We start from the raw sequence: 14,958 nt of genomic DNA, 5'->3' as shown, positions 1-14,958 counted from the left end.
AAAGTAAAGTTTCATGTCAAATATATTAGGCAGATGAAATGAGATATTTTTCCTTTCTCCCTTTCCCCTTTCCGTGAATAGGGAGAAATTTAACTTAAGTTCCTCTGGCAAGAGCGACGCCTGCCGCCCAGTGCTTTCCCCTGCTGGCCGGGTGATCGTCCAGGGTAGTTGTCTGTTGGCTGCAGGGTGTGCACACAGCTGGTAAGCAAAATAGTGGGAGCTTATGAAGCTTGTTTGTTGGTGCTGTGACTCCAGCCTAAGCATGTGCTATTTCAGACTTACCTAAATAGTATTTTAAAATAGTATTACACAGGATGAAAAGCTACACTTCTGAAAAGATCCCCAGTGGGATCCACTCCCCATGAGTTCTACCAACAAGGAAGTGTCAATGAATGTTGTCCTTCTTTTGCAGTTTTTAGTGGGACATGTGGATTCCTTGAATGGCTGTTGTATGGCCACTGCTCCAGCCCCATTCACTACCTGCATGGAACAGAGCCAGCACCTGGTTGGCACTTGGATCCATGAAACCTGACAGGGATCAGAAAGTTCATGTGTTCTTTAACTCATTTGTGCGAAGTTCTGTGCTAAAGGCACTCAAGGTGCCCCTCATTTCAGATGAACAGATTCACAGACTTTAAAACATGATTAGAAGAGTATACTGAGTTATTAGTCTTCCCTGGAGTTTTCAGTTCACAGTGTTGCTGTGGAGTTCTCCAGTTTCCAGAAGTATGTGTATTGTGCAGTCTGATCTGCTGTGAGGCTAGAGGAAGGCAGGCGTGGACTAGCTCACTAGAGACTGGAAGTCAAGTCCACAAGGCACTCGATCTCTCCACTTCTTTTTGTGTAAAACAAGGAGACTGGATGTTGTCCCTAGTGTAAAACTATGTAATTTTCTGATTGTTACCAAAACTATGTGGGGAAAAAAATGCAGTGTTTCCCTCAAATTAAAAAAAAAAAAAAAACCCAAACCAACCAACCAACCAACCAACAAACAAACCAAAAACTGAAGGAATTCACTTGAAGTCATCATTATGAGCTTATCCATTTATTTTCAGGCAAAAAGAGGCAATGTACTCATATTAAATAACATAATTCCCTCCTTTAGTAAGTGAACAACTCTACTGTCAAGGGTCCAAAAAGCCGAAGGGTAGGAGAGAAAACTAGCAACAAACTATATTCTAAAATTACTGGAAAAATTTGTTTGCTAGAATTGACTTAATTTTTGTGAGCACCCAACCCTTTATTCAAGATGTTTGGCATGAGATGAATGTCACTGTTCAGTTTTCAACAGTGTGAAGAAAGCTGCAGCATCCCAGTGCAGTCATCTTTGTCTTAAGAGGTATTTATTTAATTTCAGATGACTATTAAGCATCTACAAAGACTTCTTGACATAGATATGTATTAACAGCTTTTAAGACTATTATGTCACTCATTTAACAACCTAATATCTCTTACTAGAAAGAAAAACAATCATATTTCATAAAAGATAGCATAATGTGCTATGATGAATCTTGCTTAATATTTGGCCTTTACCAGTTCTTCGGTCTTTACTGTCAGTGACCATCAGTGTGCTAGGTACAACCAAAGCTTTTAGAAAGCCAAGTCTGCTCATAGGACTGTCTCTCCAGAAAGCGCAGGAGCATGGCCTCACAAGCAGCAGCTTCGTCTGTGTCCGGGAGGAGCCTCCTGCCTGCCTCTTTCCCTCCTATCCTAAGGACCTCTGGCCTTGAGCCTCTCACATTCTGTGGTTTAACTTCTGCATCTGCAACACTGCATGATGTAGCTCAGAAGAGGTATGGGCTATGCATTTTGCATGAAGGGTTAGGATACCTGACAGTATGATGGCTTTATTCAGATTTTTCCTCCTGCAGGGGAGATGAAGAGTACTTTCACATGGGAAAGGCCTGAGGGGAGTGCCGATTTTTGTTTTGTTAGAAGTTCCAGCTAGAGAAGTCTTGAAACACCTTGGTGCTTTGGACTTTTGGAAGCTCCAATATAGCACGTTTTTTTGTTTGTTTGTTTTTACCATGGATTGAACCCAGGGGTGCTTGACCACTGAGCTACATCTCCAGCCCTTTTTAATTTTTTTTTTTTTAGAAGTGAAGTATTTTTTTTTATTGTAAACAAATGGGATACATGTTGTTTCTCTGTTTGAATTTTTTTTTTTAATTTAAGACAGGTTCTCTCTAATTTGCTGAGGCTGGCCTCTAACTTGCTATCCTCCTTCCTCATCCTCCCAAGTCACTGGGATTATAAGTGTGAGCCCCCACACCTGCCCCTGGCATGTTTTGACAGCTGCAGTGAGAATAAATTTGAACATGCACACCCATCCTCAATAGTTAAAATAAAAGAAGACCCCCCATTTGGTATGAAGAGCTGTCAACAGTCAAACTGGTTCATGGGAATATCTGAACAAAGTAGAGTCCTCATGTACTCAGGAAAGACTCCCAAATACTGCATCCTTATGGTTTTGCAGGAGATGAAATGTCAGATAGGAGCCGAGGCCCAGGTGTGCCTCTGCCCTCTGGCCCTGCTCTCTCGGGTCAGGCGCCTCCCTTTCTGGGACCTGGACGGGGGCCTGAGTGGAAGTGAAGAGGGCTGAGTGGGTTTTCAGAGGGGCAGGCGTGCCATCTGCAGCCCACTGACTGGCTGTGCTCACTGCCACGCTCGCCTCATTGGTTCTACTCTCCGGCATCTCCAACTTCCCAAGGTCTGTGACATGCTCACAGCCCCACCCCCCAGCAGGGGCTCCACTAACTGGTCTCCCAGGATTCCCTGTGAGACCTTGTGGAAGCCTCTGTGGCCTCAAATCTCTGGCATTCTGCACGTCTGCAAAACAAGCATGCAGTTCATGATGCCAAGGTCAGCTGCCCGGTGGACTGGGCCGGGGTCCCCTGGACGACCGCTGCAGCCATGCCCCAGTGCCTGGATGGCAGCACCTGGGGAAGCAGAGCCTTAGGCACACATTTTTTTGCGGGGCAGGGTACCCCGGGCTCTCTTCTCAAAAGACTCTGCCCTGGACATAATTCTGCATTTTTGCATTTCTGAGCTGTGGAGTCTGGTCTGGCCTCCTCCTCAAGGCATCTTTCCTCTTGTCCTGGTGCAAAGCACTTGGCTTGTTGTTCTTGGCAGTCATTACAAACCCTCTTTGGTCATACCTTTAAAACTCCTTTTCTCCCTACTCTGTGATTTTTTCCCCCAAATCTTTCTTTTCTGCTCTTCTTTGCTTCTATCATTGTAAATTTGGTTAAAAGTAGCCAGTAATACACATACCACAGTCCAAGTGCTGTACTGCCTGGAAATATCCTCTTCCAGACAAATTAGTCCATCACCTTTAAGCCTGAACTCCCACAAAGTCCCAGGTCACAGAAAAAAATGCAACCAGATTCTTTGCCAAGGCCTAACAAGGTGGCCCCTAGTCCAGTCTCCCGTTTACTTTCCCTTGGAAACCTCAGCAGGATCACCTTTGCTATTCACATTCCTACTGGCACTGGTCTTCAGAGACTCCACCAGATTTGCCTGTTAGGCTCTGCTATGGCATTCCAAGTTTTCCCAGATTCCTCCTATAAACCAATTCCAAAGGCTTGTCCACAGCACAGGTGCAATTACAGCAACAATCTCCTCCTTGGTACCAACTTTCTAGGCATCCTTCATCTCGGCCAAGTTGATGCCAAAATCAACCATTACAGAAATCTATGCTATGAAAACCAGTTTATAGAAATATAAGGAGAATTTGGACATCTCTTTAGAGGATCTGGTCATTCAGGAAGGATCTGACCACCATACTGTCAATCACATGAGGCTCCCTTCTGGAGCTACCTTGGAAGACCTTGTAGAAATGGGCATTTGAAATGCCCTAGATGAGGAATTGCTTATGTTGGTCTGGGGACTGTGCATGCTGGCAGAGAGAAGTGATTAGGCATGCTCCCAAGGGGTACTGGGACCCAGGAGTCCAGCTGCAGCAACAGGCTTGGGGGCAGCGCAACTTGGGGGCAGTGCTGGGCAGCTCTCCAGAGTGCAGTGTGGATGAGGGAAGAAGCCCAGAGCTGCTACATTCTGCCCCTGGCCCCGGCTGGGTGGCATTCCCTCTTGGAGCCTCTTTCTGTACATCTAGCAGGGAAACAACATGAGCACCTACTGCCTCAGAGGTTTTGTGAACATTGAAATTTGGTAACTTCTTAGTGCAGTGTCCAAAAGGTTTAAAAACCAGTTAATCAGCAGTAACAGTAGCCAAGTCTTTCAGTGTGTACTGTCTCATGGTGTATTTCTCCCTCCCCCGATGTCATTTCTAACAATGAATCCTGAAAGACAGCATCTTCCAAATCCTATGGAGTGTCTGGGGCATCAGAATCTGTGACGTGCTTGCAGCTGCATTGAAACTATAGTTAGCAAGTGGACTGAAATATCCTGAATTAGTACTTTTTCATGTGACCAGTCAGCAATCAGGATGGTGACTGAGGGCTTAGATCAGTCAATGGGGACTCAGGACAGTGAGCACGGGGCCAAGCTAGCGACTCAGGGTCCAGGCCAGTGAGTGAGGACTCAGAGTAGTTGCTGAGGGTCCAGGCCAGCGACTCAGGGTTCAGGCCAGTGGGTGAGGGCTCGGAGTAGTGGCTCATCCAGAATGACACTGATCTCATCATGAGACTCTACCCCAAAGGCCCCATCTCCTAATATCTTCACATTGTTGATTAGGTTTCAACATGTGCATTTGGGGAGACACAAGACTTAGACTAGCAGCACCAGTCACTAGGTCTGATTTCCCATCCTGGTAGACCTCAGGCTTTAAACAGAAGTTGGACAGAAGCAGATCTACACCTCCACTGGAGGGCAAATCCATGCTGAGGATATCACTTTTTACCCCATTGCCATTGCTGAGTCCTCAAGTGCTCATTGGTGAGTATTTCTACCCTCAAGTTAGTTGTGTGTTCAAAAACACTAGACAGAACATGAGGCATGTGTTTTGAGGCTTGGTTTGTGGAGAAGGAGGAAGGAAATTTATGTGTAAAGAGTATTGAAGTACAAAAGATCATGGCTTGTTTGGAAACTCCAACTTACAGAGTTCCTTTCTGGAGCAGAGTGTGATGGAGGAAATGAGTGAGGAGAAGTCATTCTAAATGCCATTTTAAGTTCTTTGACCCTTACACATGGTGAAGTTTGAGCAGGGGGTTAACATGATCAGATCTGTTCTTTGGGGTAGATATGGAGAAAGTATCAAAAGGACTTATGGAGAGTTATGGCAGTTAGGTCAGTGAGTCACCTTCCACCCATCCATCCATCCTCCACCATTTATCCATCTATCCATTATCTACCCATCCATTCATCATTCACTCACCCATTGGTCCATCATCCATCATCCATCCACCCATTCACCCACCACCCCATCCATTTTCCACCATCCATTCAACCATCCTCCACCATCCACCCATTCATCCATTCAATCATCTATCTATCCAACCATCCATCTGTCCATTCACTCACCCATCCATCCATCCTGCATCATCCAACCATTCACTCATCTACCTATCCATTCACTATTCACACATCTGATTCTTCTGTCATTCAACAGATAAAGTGCCATATGAGTTACTATAGATATAAGAGGGAGCACAGAACCAGGTGTGGAGATGAGGATGAAGAGCAGAGAAAATCTTGGCTTCCTAGGAAGATCACCTCTCTATATATTGTTTCATCCTAACAATGGCATTCCCAGAGATGTACACTTCCCAAAGTTCACTTAAAACTATAGTGGGATGGGCTGGGGTTATAGCTCAGTGGCAGAGCACTTGCCTAGAACACATGAGGCACTGAGTTCAATCCTCAGCACCACATAAAAAATAAACAACAAAAAAAGGTATTGTGATCATCTACAACTACAAGAAAAATTTAAAAATAGTATAGTGGGAAAAGGAATGCAAATTCGAAGTGGGAACTGTTTATAACCACCACAAAGTAGCCATTTGTTCAGTCAGAAGATACTGTCCTGGACCACCACGGGCAGCACAGTCCTGGTAGTTTAGCCACACTGCAGTGAACAAACACAGTTCCCATTACTTGGCCTTTTAAATATGGAACTCAAACCTACTTAGAAAAATAAATAGGAAATTTATAACAAGAAATGCAATACAAAAGTAAACTCTAATAAGAGCAGAGCACCTAATTCTGCTTTGTCTGGGTACTGAGGAATGAGGATGACAACTCTTCAGTCAGGGTATCTTACTGCGATGGATGGATGCACGGGTGGATGGCACTGGTCTTCTCAGAGGGGACCAGTGCTGAGGACCAGTGTGTTCACAACTGTGCACACATGGACAGGCACTGGGATCGGGACAACTCTGGGCATCATACAGAGGTCTGGGCCATGGGAAAGACCCCATGTCCACAAGCTCTGTGTTCTTGCCTTCGAGTAGTCTTGTGGTGCCGTTGCCGAGAGCATGCTGCTTGTTCTTTGGTGCTGACCTTGGGGTGATCCTGCATGTGGTCTGCCGCCTTCCTTGGCTTCTGTCAGTGTTGGAGCAGAGCTCCTTAGACTCTTCAGGCGTGTCTCTCTGTGGACCATGCACCTCCCTGCCACACTTTACATGGAAAATCCTTTCTTTAATTCGTCTTTAATTTAGACTTTCCTAGACATATCTCTGAGGTTTTCTCTTTGTTCCTGTATGCCTGGATTGAGGGTGAAGCTCCTGAAGAAGGAACAAGTTAACTTCTGAAGACAGGGAGAAGCTTGAGTCAGAGGAGCCGATGGGCAATGGGGTCCACCCTGCACTGTCACTGTGCCCAGGACCAGGCCCATCAGCTCCTGTTTCAATTCCCTTATGTGTCCAGGGGAGGTGCACCCATTCCTTTGTAGAATGTAGGGTATTTTAAAGAGGGTTTAATGTTCTTTGTAAACTCTGCAGCAGGCAGTATTGTTTTGCATGCTGTTCATGACTTTGAACAAATGCACCTGGCCTTCCTTTCTGTGCTTCATTCTGGGGACTGTTCCTAGATGGCGGTCTTAAAGTGGAGGCAAGACATCCTGAGTGCTGCAGGTTCCCCCAAGTCAGTGTGCTGTGCTCAAGTCAGTGAGTGGAGGGGCTGTGTTCCGTGTCCAGTGTGTGGGGCCCGCCTTTCCCAGGCCCAGGTCTGCTAGGCTCCTGGTTTCCACTGCTGCATGGTCAAAAATCAACCAAGTGCCTCAGGTGTGTTTTGGATCATTTTCCTCTCTTCGTGCACAAGTTGAAGAGCACCGTGTTTTTCATCACAGCTTGAGACGCCAGTCTCTGATGTACTTATGAACTCAAAAGCCTGACTTTCGATTGTGTGCTGTCCTCACTGGCACGTGGATTCATGCCTTGTCACTGGCTGGACTGAGGCCCCCCTTAGCGGATCTGCAGTGTTCAGGAGAGGTCCATGTGGAACCCTCCCTGTTGTCCTGTCTGTGGACAGAGGACCACAGTCACAGGTCGTTACCATGTCCGCACTTGGTCCTGTGCACAGGCCTTTAGGAGCTCTCAGAAGCCTGTCAGCTTGCTCTCTGCACACGAGGCTGGGCCTGGGGTTGGCTAAGAGCTCCCTCGGTAACCCCCCTGATTACTGAGCTGTGCTGTAAAGCTAAATTTTGTAACTATGAGTCTTGATGTACAGTGTTGTTTTTATTTCAAATATAATCATTACTACATATTTTAAAAAATGAACTTTAGAAAACAATCAGGTTAGAAAATATCATGCTAAGTGAAATAAGCCAAACCCAAAAAAACAAAGGCCAAATGTTTTCTCTGATTTGCAGAAGCTAATTCACAATAAAGGTGGGGGTAGGGAAGAATAGAGTTACTTTATATTAGGTAGAGGGGAGTGAAGAGAGGGGAAGGGGACATGGGGAAAGGAATGATAGTAGAGTGAAACAGACATTATTACCTCACATACGTATATGACTGTATGACTGATATGATCCTGCAATATGTATAATCAGAAAAATGAGAGATTACACTCCATTTATGTGATCTTTGAAAATCTACAAATGCATTCTACTGTCATGTGCAACTAATTAGAACAAATAAAATTTAAAAAATTAAAAAAGGAAAACACTCAGGCTAGGTATAATAATGGTCAATTCTAACAGTTCTATGTTTAAAGTTTGAACAGTACCTTGCACAAGTGAGGTTTTGACAGATGGTAATGGGTAAATTATTGTTTCCCCATGTGGGAACATTTGAATATGAGAAGGGATCCACTCTTTAAGAGGGACGTTTTATTTTAAAGTCTGTATCTTTACATAGTAATAACTTTATAAGACCAAATATAGTGTAATTGCCTTACACATTTTAATAACTGACCCTTTGTTGCATTTATGTTTCAAAACAACAATGGATGTAAGGGCAGAAGGTAAGTGCCACCCGCCAGGTTCAAAGCCTTGGAGGCTGGCTTGTTTGACAGACCCGGCTGGTACCCCAGTGACTGTGATGCTCATGGATGTGCCTCCTGTGCAGATGGGCTGAGAGGTCTGCCTACTCCTGCCCCTGGCAGGCCCAGCTGGTGAGCGTTGGCAGTGGGCAGTTTAGAGGGGCTTTTTTTGGCTGCATGTAGTTAACAGTTCTCCCTGCCTATGATTGTGTGCTTGTCCAGACTTTGATGAGTATTCCTAATGACTGACTTCATGTACATACCACAGTATGAATAAATTCCAATTTTACTGTCAGCAGGTTGAAATCATAGCGACAGAAAACACTGAAAGCAAATTTATGTCAACTTCAAGTCATAACTTTCAATGGGCCCAGGTTTTCTCTGATATGTACAAGAAGTGAAAGTCTCTACAGCTTTGACTTTTATTTGAACTTTTATGATTAGTAGATTTGTGAAAGAATAGTCCCATATGTAGGGGTTTGGTAATTATAATTTCCTCCATCTTTTAAAATGTGTTCAGTGTTGAGAAACTGCTGTATGTCAACGTCTACTTTACAACATGCAAGAACAAAAGGATGTAGAGCGAGACATGGAACCCACGGCCCTGCTGCCCGCATTCCAGGACTCCCTCTGCAGAAGGCACAGCTCCCTGCAAGCCACCTTGCTGAGCTGGCCCAAGTGTGTTCTTCTGATTACTGACTTACATATATCCTGAGGATGTTGGTGAAACTTAAGTTGAAATAAATCTTAAATGTGCTAATGAGGTTAGGTATTTGAAGAACCTGTGGAATAATTTGTTTTTGAAGCAAATAAGCACTTCGTAAGGAAAATCACTGTCCATTATTATTGTTTTTTTTGGTCAGTCTAAATTTATGCCACTATGTAGAAATGAATCTTTAAAATAATGTGTGAATGCTTTAGAATTATTTTGATTATTTCTGTCCACTTATTCACCATGATTATTTTAATATCAATATGTAAGACTTTCTGGCCGCAGAGAACAGACTTGCTGCTGGTGCTGTGGAAGTGCTTCCCCAGGCCTCAGCAGTGCCAGGCTCCAGCTGAGCTCAAGGTGACTGGGGAGCACATACCACCCGCTTCTGCTATCCCGAACGCTGCGTCTTCTTCCTCTCCCACCATTGCTGTTTTCTCTGAGACCACCCCATACGCACAGTCGCCCTCTCAGGGGGTGTGCACTGCTCTTCCGGGGCATGTGCATACAGTGGTCAGTTCAGGCAGGAGCTTGCCCAGATCTCACCCTGCACCTCCGTCTTCAACCTTCCTTGGCCTTCAGTGAGTACCTGGAGGCCAGCACTGGCAGTGCTGCTGGGATGTGCTCAGGGGTCCAAGTGTACCCACTCAACCTGGCTCAGGGAACCCGGTCTGCCTCTCAGTAAGTCCCCAGGTGCCCAGTGTCCACACTGAAGGTGAGAAGCACAAACGCAGGTCATTGTGAGTAGGCCAGTCTGTTTGAAAACTGCCAACTCCTGTGTGTGAGGAGAGGCAGCTCCTCATACCCACTCTCTCCTCTCCCCACTCACGTCTGGCAAATCCTCATGCATGTTAGATGACGCCACCTGTCCTTCTGCTCTCCGTGCCCCTCTCCTCTCTCACTCTCTGCTTCTAGGATTATGTTTTTGTTCTGAGGGTCGACAATGCATATGTCATATCCAAACCGCAAATAAGCCTCCAGCTCAGGACAATCAATGCAAATGCTGAAAATGAATGACTGAGCAGTGACTCAGAAATGGCTTACAATTACATGTAAAGAGCACACTGTGGACAGGCGGTGGAGGTGCTGGAGCTGCCTGTCATCCTGGGAGACACATCTGGGCCACAGGCTAAGGGTCTGTCCCTCCCACCTTCACGGTTCTCTAGCAGCAGCTGCCTCGGGGTCCACCGAGGGCCCCTACTCTTCCTGACTGCAGACTTGCTGCTGCCCTAACCCACCCCTGTGCCTTCTCTGCCAGGCATATCGGTCCTGCTGACGGGCAGCATTTAGGCTTGGCCTGGAGGAACCACACAGAGTTCTCATGGGACCACTTCCCATGGCCTGAGCCCTGGGTTCTGGATGGGAGGAGCATGTGGGCGGGGCTGTGTGAGGGTAGAGAAGAAACATGTATGGGTGTTGCCTGGTCAGCTAGGGATAGTGATGCTCTGCTTGGTCATTGGAATGATCAGGAGAGACTGCTGATGGCTGGGAATGGACCCAGGAAGCCCCAGGACAACTGCAACTGCCCTGGAAGTGTCCCCCACTCCCAGGGAAGGGCAGTGCAGAAGAGATGACCTCTGGTGGAAGGACATGCATCTCCGGCTCTCCAGGCAGGGGATAGGGACAGAGCAGCATGCTTCTCTCCCTTGTCACTCAGGAGCTCTTAGGAGACTGGATGCAGGGAGCAGAAAGGGTGGCCGCCTGCCAATCAAGGTGAAGGTAGCTGGGCTTGCTGCCCGTCACGGGCTCTTTCCTCTTCTCACTGATGGAAACCCAGTCAAGAGTAGGTGGGAGCCTTGGCCAGCCTCACACAACGTCCAAGCAAAAGCCCCCTCAAAACCATGAAGACAAAAACTAAACCATGAATCAGCAAGTGTGGGACTCCAAGGGTACGTGGCCCCTGCTTCAGGGCTGGTTGCTAGCCATGCAGATCTCGCCTCCTGAGAAAGTTAGTTGTCTGGTTGGTCAAGTCACAGCAAGGGGGTTTCTTGGTACCTATTATCAACTTGACCCCAGTGCACTACTTTCCCTGTCAGTGAACTGCCTGCTGCCCATCGGCTGTGACCCAGGCTGCCTGCAGGTGTGGCTAGGCCACTGCTGTGCAGCTGGACCCTTTCCTCTAGTCCTCCAGGCAGCAGAGCTGCTCTGTCTTACAGGCAGTGGGGTGTTTTCATGCTTGACAGTCTCTGCGTGAAGTCTGCATTGGTTTCTCTTGCTGTCTTGTTAGTTGGCATGATCAAGAGAGCCACCCTGGGACTGAGGTAGTAAACCAAGCCTCAGCAGGAGTCTGAACGGCCTGGCATGAGACCCTGACCTCGCCTGATTTAGGAAACTGTCTCCCATCAGCAGGGCCTGCCTATTGTCACACTTGGGGAAAATGATATGCATTTTATTGCCCAGAAACATGTTAAAATTATTTACCTGTTCTCAGCCCTTGGAGAATCCAAACCCTGAAATCACAGTTATCAGAGCCGAGGCCAAGGCCAGCTCTGGAGGGCTCTGTGCTCTTGCCTCCTGACTAGTTCCTCATGCACACAAGGTCAAGGGTGCCTACTGTCAGGAGGGCAAAGGCGGATGTCTACAGGGTGACCTCCCTTGGGACAGGTCAGGGGTCGGGGCAGGAGCAGAGCTGGTGCACCTGAGGACCTGTCATGGTGAGTTTGCAGAGCATGGCAACACATCCGTGTGTTGCATGTTCTCTGTCAGTTTATTTCTTAATACAATTTGTGCAAATGCTTCCAATAAGACTAAGACTTTCTGAGAGAGGATAACAGGCTGTAGGTGAGAGTGTGTCACAGACTCAGGAACTGACACTCTGCAAGGCTCTCACCTGCTGGCCTTGCTGCAACAGCCACCCCACTCACTCATGCTTCTGTTAAAGGACACTTTCATTCCAGTTAGAATCTGGTTGTTCGACTGACCACAAGACTTGGATCTGGGCATTCTGTAGCCAGCTCTTCTGCTTCATATTCCTCTTCTGGTCCTTTCCCCCTCACTTTGCAGTCTATACAGTTATTGGTTGCGCCATGTCAATGGCTAACTTAACCAAGAAGCATCTGAGGGAACACAGTGCAATACAGTGCTTCTTTCTGTATTCTGTGGATTGACACCAGGAAACGGAGACGACACTGCAGCTAGAGTTCACACCACTGGCTTTCCGCAGGAGAGGTCGGGCGCCCATTCTGTGGGGTCGGGAGTGCATCCCTGGAAGCTCGTTTCTCCCCTTTCCCACTTGGTATAGACAGGTGCAGACAGCTCCAGTCTTTCTGCCCCTCTCCCTCCCCAGCCTCCACCTCATACTTTGCTGACAGAGACAAACTCACCTATTTTGCCTGAGGATTTCTGCTGAACATTCTTTGCTCATCTGAGATTGGTGCTTCCTCTTGGAGGTTTTGCTGGGAGCCTGATGCAGCCTGAGGCCGGCCACTTAGCCGAGTTGCACACCACTGTGGTGAGTGAAGGCTTCCTCCTCCAGAGGCTGACCCTCTCTTTTGAAATAGTAAATGGAAGTGAATCAACTACTCTAAGACTGCCTTGCTGTAGTCTGTGGGCTTGATGCAGGATCAAACCCTTAGAGGCATGTCACTGCTCAGGGGCTAGGACAGGACCCCTGTTCCAGGACTGAAGGCATTCTGCTCTCAGCAACACATGAGCCCCCACAAAGGTAAGGAGAGAATGGGAGTTTTCCCTAAAGTGAATTAGAAAGAGCCAATGCTAGTCTTCAGGATGACCCTCTCAGTGCAAAGCAACACCAAGGTCAGCTCAAGCAGGAGAGACATCAGAGCCAAGTTCAGAGTCCCACCTAAGCAAGTCGCTTTGATGAGTCCATAGGACTCTTGGGACCACGTGAGTGTGTTGGACTCTGTGTAGGTGTGCATACCTTGACATGTGTGGGCTGGGAGAAACACGGGGATGCACAGCTGGGCAGCTCCTCTCAGGGCCCTTTGAGGTCCCTGCACACCAGGGCAAGCAGCCTTCTGCAGCCCCATGTGCACAGGGAGCAGTGGCTGGTCTGGATTCGAATCCTGCCAGTCCAAGAACTCAACATCCAGGAATAGGCACAAAAAAGACTTGTGATGCATTGTGGGGGAAGACTCACAGGCAATGGCGTGGCAAGACAGGTGTCCCAGCACTTGCAGCTGGCTTCGGAAGGAAGCCAGCCCAGGGCTCACCAGAGTCTCGTGGATGGTCCTGCTCCCGGCTACCTGACTGAGCAGGTGACCCAGCTCCTGTGTGGACTTCCACACTGCCAGCCACACTGCACTCCCACAAGAACACAACTCAGATCTCGTGCTTGTGAATGTCGAGCTCAATTGGGATGGAAAGAAGAGGCTGCAGGAGGGCAGTGCACACTGAGGGCTGTGTTCAGTGCTGGAAATGTCAGCCAGGGAGCGTAGCTGCGGAAAGGCAGCACTTGGTGCAGTTCAGAGATGCATAGCTGTCCTGTCCCAAGTGAATCTAAAGAAAACACAAACATCACAAAGGCCAGCAAGACCAAGGTGATGGAGTTGAGGGAAGGGATCTGGCTTCCCCTGCCGTGGGAGCTGCTATTCCTCTGGTCTTCAGGGCAGGATTGAACCTGTTTCTCCCCTGAAATCTCTGGCAACAACAGCTTCTCCTGGGAGGGGTGTCCAGAGGCTCAGCCTCCTGCTGGCAAGGGGGAGGCCATCTCTATTTACTACCTTCAGGAGGTTCTGTTCCCAAATTGAAAATACATTGATTGAGGCTTTTGCAGCCCAGGATTCACCGGGCAGGCCGCACACTGCTGTGGCTGGTCTCCTCTGCCTCTCCTACCATCCTGGCAGAATCTCCTTGAGAGGGGATGTTTTGCTGGTGCAGGGACTGCTCCCTCCAAATTGCTCCCTGTGTCCTGCAGAGGTGTTGCTTAGTTCCTCACTTGTTGCTAAGTTCATTCACTTAACACTCACTTGATTTGCCCCTTGGGTTTTATGAACAGAATGTGTCTGAAGTGAGGAGAGGAGAATCAAGGAATAATGATATGTTATTAGTTTTTGCACATAAAATTGAGGACATCTAGTGCTTTCTACAGTGAATCTTATGATTCACTGCAACAGGAAGTTCATGCAGGGGTGACCTGCATGGCAGAGGCTACTGGGCAGTGCTGCTGCTGCTCAGCACCTGGATGGGCACCTGGGGTGTGGGTCCATGCAGAGTGTGATCCAACACACCCCCATGATGCTCCACAAGGTTGTGCTGCTGGGTTGGCAGGGTGCAGCAGGCCTGGGTGCACGCTGAGCTGCCTGTGATAAGCTCGACCATCAAGGCCGCCAGCTTCCTTCCAGATCGTAAGCATCATGAGACAGGGGCAGACCTGTGCTGCCCTTAGCAGACCTCTCCAATAGTTGAATGATCACACCTAGTGGGCATCAACAGGGGTTCCAGAGTCAGTGGATCAGTGCCTCACTGTCCAGCCAGAGTGCAGACTGCAGACAGGTCCGGGGGAAAAGACCAGGACTGCTCAATTTGGGGTGCAGCTCTGACCCACAGTAAAACTGCTGGACAATGTGCAATGGTCATTCTGAAGACCAGTCAGATGAAAACACCTGCTGTTCCCAGGAGCAAGGTTTTTGATGGGGCCACTAGCAAGTTCCAAATGACTCTTATATCTGTAGGAAGGACCAGACAGCATTGCTCACACCAATACTGAACAAGGCTTAGCCTCGGTACCTGGGTGTTTTCCTGTAATGTTATCCAATAGAGTTCAAATGCAATTTTTTACTCACCAGTAATGAGGTATTACAGGACAGCAATAGGGGGTTGCTGGGTGGGTCACTTCCTTCTGCCCCACCTGGGTCTGAAAGCATCATAGGAAACATGGATGGATGAGGAAATTGTGGCTGCTC

This window comes from Sciurus carolinensis, chromosome 13 (genome assembly GCF_902686445.1).
Source record: "Sciurus carolinensis chromosome 13, mSciCar1.2, whole genome shotgun sequence".
NCBI lineage: Eukaryota > Metazoa > Chordata > Mammalia > Rodentia > Sciuridae > Sciurus > Sciurus carolinensis.
The sequence above is the reverse complement of the archived record's forward strand: the minus strand, read 5'-3'. Positions refer to the sequence as shown.